Source organism: Dermacentor albipictus, chromosome 8 (genome assembly GCF_038994185.2).
Source record: "Dermacentor albipictus isolate Rhodes 1998 colony chromosome 8, USDA_Dalb.pri_finalv2, whole genome shotgun sequence".
Lineage (NCBI taxonomy): Eukaryota > Metazoa > Arthropoda > Arachnida > Ixodida > Ixodidae > Dermacentor > Dermacentor albipictus.
The window spans coordinates 3516820-3524180 of NC_091828.1; positions in this window are offsets into that span (position 1 = coordinate 3516820).

The following is a 7361-nucleotide window of genomic DNA, read 5'->3' on the forward strand; positions in this document are numbered from 1 at the left end:
TCTCCATTCCTTTGGATAATCACCATTTTTCCATAGTTCGTTGAAATACTCTGTTAAATATGTTATAGATTCATCGTCAAAATTTTTCAACAGCCTATTGGAAATGCCATCTGGACCGGCAGCAGATCTACTGTTGAGGTCGTACAGGGCTGCGCGAACTTCGCTTTCTGTGAAGTCTTGATCCATAGGCTCACAGTCTTCCCCTGTATATTCAGGCGGGTCTGTACTCTCATTGCTATCCTTAAGCGGTAAATACTTAGCTGCAAGCCGATACAGAATGACCTCCTCCGTTGTGTCCTGGCTCTCACGATGGACGAGTCGTGCTACTGCTGTTCTCCTATTAGATTTCGTGTCGTTCTCATGAAGCAAATGTCTAAGTAAATTCCAATTTCCACCACGTCTGATTCGACCATCTATGGAATTGCAAAGCTCATCCCATTGTTGTTTCTGTAAATTTCTGGAGTGTTCTTCAATCTCCCTATTCAACAATGATATGCGCTTCCTGAGTCTCCTGTTCAGACGTTGCGTTTTCCATCTTTTTAACATAGATTGTTTGGCTTCAATCAAGTGCGCCAGCCTGCTGTCCATGATTTCGATATCCTCCTCTGTGGTAATATCCTTCGTTGCCGCCTTTACATCTTCCCTGAGCTTAGTGGTCCAAGTTTGGAGTGTTTTCTTTTCTCCTGTCTCTGTCTCAGCTCTGCTTTTCCTTGCTTTCAGAAAAAGATCCCAGTCAATGTAGTTAAGATGCTTTATCTCATTACTTGGTGGTCGTTAGTTGTATTAAATTGTTATTGAGCTCCCCACAGAATTCAGGAGTGGCATGTGGAGGCCTGTAGCAAACCCCCAGCAGCACTGTAAGTGGTGATGTGCGATATAGTAGCCCTAGTATTTCGAGTTTTGATGCGATGTTAATAAATTAACACAAAAGTTGCCGGTGAACTGCTACAAGAACGCCACCGCCCCTTGTGCCTACGCGGTCAGTTCGGTAAACATGGAAGTCGGGTAGCTCGGCCAAAACTTCCTGAAGAGAGTGACTGTGAGAATAGTAAGGATAAGTATGGTGCAGCCATGTGTCTTGTGTTTCTTAGGAGTTTAGAGTTACAACATTACATCTTGGCAGAGGCGTCACACTTTATTGAATTATGGGGCTGTCTGTGCGAATACCACCATCGGATTATGACGCACGCCGAAATGGCGGCCTGCTTCTGCGGGCGCCACGGATAATTTAGGCCCAGGAAGCGGAACACGCACGTAGAGCTCCAGAGGGCATTGTGCACATTCGACGCGGTGGAAACGACTTTCTCGCGTACCCTTTCCTGCTTGCCACGCGCCCCCCTTTTACATGCACGCTCTGAACCACACCCCGATGAAATGTTTTTTGTAAGCAGTGCCTAGCCTTAATCGATGAGTGAGGGTTTACATATTTCTCTCTAATGACTATAAAAATTTGAATTCAATAAAAGCATCAATATGATACAAATCGCGCTGTTTTATCAGAATTCTAAGAGCTTGATTTCTACATATTTTGAAAGACATTGCCTTTATAAAACAGCGTAATTTATACTTTGATGTTGGGAGCGGAACCACATTATCTTTTAGGTGTGCGGGTCGTGTTGCTTCATCGGCTGCTGAGTGGCCAGGAATGTTAGATTACCCTAGTATCCACTAGAATGCTATTTCATGCTTTGCTTGGCTAGCCTTCGTGAGGCCATTGAGTGTTTCGTATATTGTACTATCACTGATTGTTTTTCCTTTTGTGCTGCAGAGTTATCTTAGAGCTGGCGGTAAATCGCTGCAAATTACCCACTTTTGAGCGTCTCTTACTGACAATGTAAATTTTATCGCACATAGGATCGCGAACAGTTCAGCCGCTGTGGACGAAGTCACACGAAAAAACTTAAACGATTATTGTTTGCTGAGGTGCGGTATAATGCTGTACTGGAGCCACTGTGTAGACGTGTCTGCATCCTGAATACCGCATATATACCTCGTAAACTGTTAGCTGTGCAGCTTGAATGAACATCTCTTTTAACGCGACAGCGTTAAGGAGCTCGTGCCGCAGAAAAGCCGGTGTCGCCGGCGTCGTCGTCGTCGGCGTTGGCCGTGAGCGATAAATCCCAGCAGGCACTTCAAGAATAAAAAACAACTTGCAACATGGGCTGGGTGGGAATCGAACCAGGGTCTCCAAAGTGTGAGACGGAGACTCTACCACTCAGCCACGAGTTCGATGCTTCAAAGCGGTACAAAAGCGTCTCTTGTGAATGCGGTGTTGCCTTAGAAACGAGCTGTTACTAAGGCTCAGGCGTGCGTCGCTTGCTCAGGCGCACATTTCGTTGCCGCGCCGAACGCGGCGCTGCTCGACGCTCACCGCGTCCGATGCGGGGCGCGTAGACGCTGCGCAGTAGCCCACTGATGAAGAAGTTAGGACACGTCTGGAACTACCAATAAGCCTGAGTGAGATAGAGTGCGCAATAGATGAGTTGTCCATCGGTAAAGCACCTGGGCCCGATGGCTTGGGAGCCACTTTCTATAAAACCTTCAAGTCTGCATTGGCCCGCGTACTTCACGAAGTTATAAGTGAAGCGTTTGAGCGAAAAAGATTGCCCTTGTCTTTCACAACCTCATATATCGTGCTAATTCCGAAGAGTGATGATGAGCAAAAACTTTTGTTGCCAGGGTCATATCGCCCGATAACTCTAGCCAACGTCGACTATAAAATATTCGCGAAAGCTTTGGCCAAACGACTTCAAAGTGTAATTAAAACATTGGTAGGGCCGCACCAGACTTGTGGCATTAAAGGCCGCAGTATAACAACAAATGTACACGTGGCTCGAAGTGTGCTTGAGTGTTGCGATGCGATTGGCGACCACGTCGCGATGATGCAGATCGATTTGGCAAAGGCATTCGACCTCGTCTCGCACAAGGCTTTGTTCTGCATACTGGAACATGAGAATGTTGGCAACGTCATAACGGAAGGCGTCACGATGGCGTACAGAGAATGCTCAACGCGCATTATTGTTAATGCGGAGCTCACCGATAGCTTTCGCGTGTGTTCGTCTGTGCGGCAAGGATGCCCGCTGTCACCCCTTCTATTTGCTGCTTATCTCGAACCACTCTGTTTGGCGATCAGAAATAACGAGCGCATAGCAGGCTATCGGCTGCAGGCAGCACACGTAAAAATCTTGGCATATGCCGACGATATCGCGATTTTCTGCACAAACACAGCCAGCATTAAGGAGGCCACGACTGTCGTTGAAAAGTTCTGCGATTCAACTGGAGCCCAGATAAACTGGGATAAGAGTTACGGCTTCTGGCATGGTAGTTGGAAAGACACGCCGGAGGCCCTTTATCGATTGAAGTGGTCGTCGTTACCAACGCAGTACTTGGGTGTGCCTCTCGGAAGTTACCGTGAACCTGAATCGTACTGGCTCGATCAAGCTTCGAAAGCAAAGGAAAAGGCTGACGGGTGGAGTGGAAAGCAATTGTCAATGTTTTCTAGAGCCACTGTCTGCAACCTCTTTTTAGTATCTAAGATATGGTACGTTATGAATGTGTTGTGTGCTGCGAGGGTAAGCGTACAAAAAATTCACCGAGTTTTCGCTACATTTATTTGGGCGTCTACCTGGGAGAGGATGAGTCGAACGAACTTGTTCCTCCCTGTCAAGAAAGGTGGGCTTGGTCTAGCTCATTTGTTTCTGCGACAAGTCGTGTCACGTTTTGTGTTTTTACGGGATCAAAACGATCCGTTTCTCCGAACAGTGATACAGGTACGGCTGTGTAGACAAATTCCAGGATTCGTTGTTTCGACTGTTCACAACATGCCAGGAGCTGTGACTGGTTACCTGCGTGAAGTGGTATGGTCATATAGGATGTTGAATGTACGTTTTTCACAGCTATACCTGTCAACCGTTACAAGGAAAAAACTATACAGAGATCTCGTGGACACGATGTTCCCTGCACCTTTGTACCGTCTTCCACACCGTGAAGGCCCAGGACAAGATGTCTTAAAGAGAGTAAAAAAAATGCCAATACGGCCGTCGGCTAAATCTTTCTTCTTCAAATTACCCACAAACACACTTCCCGTTAAGACCTGGCTTCATGAAAAGGGTATATTCATCCCCTGGACCGCCGACTGCTTATTATGCACTCAGCCACGAGTTCGATGCTTCAAAGCGGTACAAAAGCGTCTCTTGTGAATGCGGTGTTGCCTTAGAAACGAGCTGTTACTAAGGCTCAGGCGTGCGTCGCTTGCTCAGGCGCACATTTCGTTGCCGCGCCGAACGCGGCGCTGCTCGACGCTCACCGCGTCCGATGCGGGGCGCGTAGACGCTGCGCAGTAGCCCACTGTCTTACACCCCTTGGCGGGTCGACGGGAACGCTGTCACGTTCCACTCTTGAAGGCGAAGCTTAAGCGTCCTCCAATTTTTTCTGAATATCCTGTATATGGGGGAGGACCGCTAGGGGGCCACGGAGTGCGGATGCGCGTCGCACCGGCTCCGCAAATTTTCTATGGTTTTCGGCGAATTATCTACAGCTATCCTGTTCACGGTATTCCCAGCTGCTTTCGAAAGTTCTACGGACTCCCTCGATACAAGATTTCGGCAGGTGAGCCCGTTTTCCGGCAACTTTTCGAAGATTTTCCGCGTCGCCACGTCGGCACGACAGCCAGGCTGGTAGACAAGGCACGGTAGGCCTAAGCGTCAGCGGAGCCCCGATCCGCTGCGTCGGCTTCTGAGATGGAAGTCGTGCAAGTCGAAGGGGAGGAAATATCGCCGACGGAGCTCGGAAAACAGCAGGGATGGTGCGAGATCAAGCGTAACACCAAGAAGGCGGCGGGAGACGACGACCCTGCGACGAACCAGCAAGCCGCGACAGCGTCTTCCAAGACGGCGGCGTCTATAAAGCAAGCGACGCACTACGTGCGGAAGATCACCATGGCGAGCCGAATTCCCAACCTACCCACGGACGACTACAAGATCATCGTGCGGCCCCGGGACGGCATCAACGTGTCGAAATACCAGAAGGACCGCCTCCATTGCTGCATACGCAACGCAACAGGCGTTGGACGCGAGGCAGCTGAGGAGGACAGCGTTTGTCTCAACGAGCGTCAAAACGTGATAGTGGTGAGCACTCCGTCAGAAGGTCGCGCTAGACGATACGGCAGCATTTGCAAGCTGCGCATTGGCGACCGCGAGTTCGAAGCAAGCGCCTACAGAGCGGCTCCGGAGAACACATCCAAAGGTATTATCAGGGGCATATCGCTAGACGAAAAGCCGGCGGACGTCGTGAGAAGTCTCGTGAACCAGCGAAACCCGAACGTCCTGCATGCCAAGCGCATGGGGAACACGAGCAACGTGGTCATCCTCTTTGACGGCTACTACATGCCCCGTTACATGAACTACGGCGGGATGTTGATGAGGTGCTCTCTCTACAAGAAACAAATCGACATGTGCTACGAGTGCGGTCGTCTGGGACACAGGACCGACGTGTGCCCCAACCCGAACGACAAAAAGTGCCGCGGGTGTGGATGCAGCAACCCACCCGACGACCATCGGTGCGAGCCGGTGTGCCAACTGTGTGGGAAGGGTCACCTTACCGGGGACCGCAAGTGCAAAGCCAGGTACAAGACGCCGTACCTAGTCAAGCGACGACAATGGGAACGCAGAATGCGCGAGGAGGCTGAGGCCGCTTACGCCAGCAGCAGCACCTACGACTGCAGAGAGGAGAGCTACCGACAACGCCCCACTCAGAGACGAGCTAGCGCCGACAGCTGCTCGACCTCGAGGGAGAGCCGTGCACGTAGCCGCACTCGCTCCCGCACTCGTTCTCGAGCCCGCTCTCGCACCGGCTCCCGCCCCCGCTCGGTGAGGCCTCGCAGCAGGTGGACGGCCCGTGCCAGCCACGCAGCTGCAGCGGAAGATGGACGAGGATCCAACCCCCCACAGGTGAGCTGGGCGGCAGTCGCCTCCGGAGGCGCCCCTCGTGCGCCGCTATCGCGACCCGAGACTGCCATTAATAGAAACCCCGGAGCAACTAGAAGCAGCAGTAGCGCTCAGAGTAGCAACTACGGAACAGAAAGCCTGTTACAGAAGCGACTGGATCAGTTAGAATCCGTCATCAAAACACTACAGCAGGAAAATGCTAGGCTAAAGAACGAAATTACCACGTTAAAAGGGGCCCCAGCAACCCCCTCTCCTCCTCCTCTGACCAAACCAGTCGCCGCAGACGCGGCTGCTCGAACGGTCGAGAGCGCGGAGGAAGTCATGGAGGCGCAGGACGCACAACCCGCTCCTACTAAACGCAAGGCGCTAGACCCGCAACAGACCGAGACCACATTGCAAACAAGCGAGCAGAAACTCGGCGAGCGAGTCGACAGACTCGAAGACAAGGTATACGCGATGATGACGCAACAAGCGCATCAAACAACGCAACTGAACCGTGCAATAGCTCAGCAAAGCGAGCAAACCGAACAGCTGAGCAGTGCAATAGCACAACTCACTCAAATGGTTGCGACGCTCCAATCGCGCATAGACAATATTGAAATGCGGCTCCCGGGCGCAGCGGGTCGCGCGGTACGGCCGACTGGGAAACCGTACCTTAGGTCGATACCAGACGAAGAGGTGCAGGATCAGCCGGACGGCAAATAATAATGCGGACAGTCACGATGGGTCAACACACCACACAAACACAACGCCCACGACCGCGTAACACACAGACCACGTTCACAATCTGGCAGTGGAACTGCAGGGGGTACAGGAGGAAACGGGGGCATCTTCAACAATTCCTACGCAACCGGGAACGGCCTGACGTAATCCTATTACAAGAAACCAATGACGCGGTCAAGATGGCCGGTTACAAAGCGATTGATGAGGCCGTGACCGCGGGAGCACCGCCGGCCGCTGCAACGCTAGTGAGAGGCAACCTCACCGTGGCGCAACGCGAACTCGAGAACGTTAGAATACCGCACGTGCTGATTGAGCTTATTCCGACGAAAGGGCGCGGTCTGTTTGTATTGAACGTGTACAGTAGGCCTAAAGGCAAACACCGCTTTAGCACGTTACTGCGAAAGGCGAGCGAGGCAGCCGGCGACAGGCCCTTAATCATCGCGGGTGATTTCAACGCGCCTCACGCGGCGTGGGGGTACAAGTACGAAACGCCGAAGGGTAAGCGCCTGTGGGAAGACGCGCAGAATGAGGGGCTGGAGCTCGTTACGGACCCTTCCGCGCCCACACGCAAGGGCAACAGCGTATGTGCGGACACTTCGCCCGACCTTACGTTTACGAAGAACGTCACTGGCGCGCGGTGGCATAACACCCAGGAGGACTTGGGTAGCGATCATTCGGTGATCGAGATCCAGG